A 2,913-nucleotide genomic window follows, 5' to 3' on the forward strand; every position below is an offset into this window, starting at 1 on the left:
TCACTAAAAGGACAAGAAAAGAAGACCAAAATGGATGACAGAAGAGACTCTGAAACTTGCCCTTGAGCAGAGAGTAGCTAAAGCCAATGGAAGAAATGACAAGATAAAAGAGCTGAACAGAAGATTTCAAAGAGCAGCTCGAGCAGACAAAACCAATTACTATAATGAAATATACAAAGACCTGGAGTTTGAATACCAAAAGGGAAGAACACACTCAGCATTTCTCAAGCGGAAAGAACTGAAGAAAAATTTAAGCCTCTTTGTCTCACTTATTTTGGTCATGTTGTCAGAAGGGACCATTCCCTGGAGAAGGATGTCATGCTTGGTAGGGTGGAGGGTCGACGAAATAGAGGGAGGCCTTCAATGAGATGGATTGACACGGTGGCTGTGATGATGGGCTCAGGTATAGCAGGGATCGTGGAGCTGGTGCGGAATCGGGCAGTGTTTCGTTCTGCTGTGCATGGGGTCGCTATGAGTTGGAAACGACTCGATGGCACCTAACAATGACAACAACAACATCACTGGCCTATTTCAGCCATCGTCACCTACAGCAAAGTAAAAACTGATGAGTCTGTCAGGATTTGATTATCTCCAGGGATCCTACTCCTGCCTGGAGTGCTGACCACACAACTCTGTTTTCTCTCTTCTCAGGAAGTATTTCCTCATTTCTTGGAGCTTGGTTTAGAGCTCTGCATTTCCACTGGGATCATCTTTGCCTTCACTAGGCTGTCATAGCTATGTACACTGTGAGATGTGCAGAGACTCTCTAAGACCTACTCTGGGTAATACTCATCCTATCAAGTCTGCTCGTTTTCCTGACCACCTGGCCCAACCCTCTGTCTTCTGTGAATCCAGCCCAGGAAGTTATTTTAAGGATCAGGTGGAGACACCAACCTACCAATTAATACTGACTCTATGACCTTCAATCTTTGTGTCCCACCCTTCCAGGAACACAGGGTGCAGCTGTTCAACATGGATCTGGAAAATGAGATGCGGATGGTGGGTGTGGTGACTGTGACCATAATTCTCGGCCTGGTGCTGACCAGAATTGAGTGGGAGTCTAAGATAGGCAGGCAGTCAGGGGTGTGGGAAATGGAGGAGAGGATGAGGATAGAAGGGATGGTGGTGAGAACTGCACAGAATGAACTAGGAGAAGCCAGACTGCAATAGTGACATGGATGTTATGTGCATACATCATAAGCAACTGCTGCCTGACAACACCAGGCTGTAAGAGGAAGAAGGAGCTAACAGGCAGATTCCCAGGGACAGGAGCTGAGCAGCAACCCCCCACCCTCCAAAAAAAGGGCTAAAATTGGAGGCCTTTGTTGGGAGAGACTCAACAAAGCTCTTCAAGAGGAAGGGAGGACTTATTCTGAGAATCTGTGGGGTAAGTAATAGAAAAGGTCACGGTGGAACACTTTATTTCCCAGTTGCTGTCCAGTCACTTTGGGGTCATGGTAACCCCATGTGCCAGATGAGAAATGCCCTGCCTCTTGGTTCCAGATATTTAGTCTTGAGATTCATCCCTCTGGCATGGGAATGAACACCTTGTCATTTCAGATAAAAAGGAAAAGGGCACCCATTTGGCCAGAACTCTTTTAAGGAAAGAGGGTGGTGGGAAAGGAAACTGGAAGATCGAGTTAGGATGGAACAAAGAGGGTGAGGAGGTGAAGTAGCAATTACTCCTCCCCTTCCACTCACATTCTCCTGCCTTTCATCACCCCTGGTATTCCAGGCTCAAATTACCTTCTTCCTGAGTGCGGTAGAGTGAATTACTTGCCATGGTTCTTCTAGCCATAGTCTTTGTAACTCCTACCAAATGACTGGGTTGGACTATGCAAATGTGAGGTGCTTGCAGCCTACCAAGGAGACTAGATAGCATGTTAATAATGTAAATAAGGTACAAGGCACCCTTGTGGGGGTAGGACTGTACAAACAAGGTATATGGAACCCTAATGTGAGGATTGGTCAGTTTTGCCATCTGCTAGGCTTAAAATGCATTTATTGAGGAAGATAATAAACTACAGCCTTCAGTATGGATTACACCTTAACATAAAGAAAATAAAAGTCCTCACAGGTGGACCAATGCACAATATCATAACAAATGGAGTTAAGATTAAAGTTGTCAGGGATTTCATTTGACTTGGATCCACAATCAACACCCATGGAAGCAGCAGTCAAGAAATGAGATGATGTATTGCATTGGGAAAATCTGCTGCAAAAGACCTCTTTAAAGTGTTGAATAGCAAAGATGTCACTTCCCTAATAAATCCTGTCTTAGGCTGGATTCTCTAGAGAAGCAAAAAGTGAAGTTATATATATATATGTGTGTGTGTGTGTGTGTGTGAGTTATTTATGTCAAGGAAATTGCTCACACAACTATGGAGCAAGTCCATGGGTCAGATGTCAAGTTGGAGGCTTCTCCTGACTCACATAGTTGCAGGAGCTGATGAACCCAAGTGCAGCAGACAAAACAGCAGGCTGCTGGCTTCAAGACCAACAAATCCAAGATCAGCAGGTTGAATGGGAGGCTCTTGACTCACAAGCTATCTGCTGGGGACACTCTTCTCCACAAACCACAGCCAACAAGCCACTGGCTTCCTTGGGCACCAAGACAGTGGGAAGTTGGTTGAGAAAAGTAGAAAGGGAATGAATGACTTGGAACATGACTTCCCCCTGAAGCAGGGAACATTAACACAAACCTCCTCAGAAAAAACTTCTTGACTCCTAATCCTGCATATCATTTGCAAGTTGACCATAAAACTACTCATAGTACTTTAAGTTTCTAGGCTGGCTAACTTTCTTTTCTTTTTTATTTTTAATTGTGATTTGGGTGAAGATTTACAGAGCAAAATCACTTTCCATACAGCAGTTCACATACACTTTGTCTCATGACATTGACCACAGTTTACC

Source organism: Orycteropus afer, unplaced genomic scaffold (assembly GCF_000298275.1).
Source record: "Orycteropus afer afer isolate SDZICR_OR568_19922 unplaced genomic scaffold, OryAfe1.0 scaffold00292, whole genome shotgun sequence".
Taxonomy (NCBI): Eukaryota; Metazoa; Chordata; class Mammalia; order Tubulidentata; family Orycteropodidae; genus Orycteropus; species Orycteropus afer.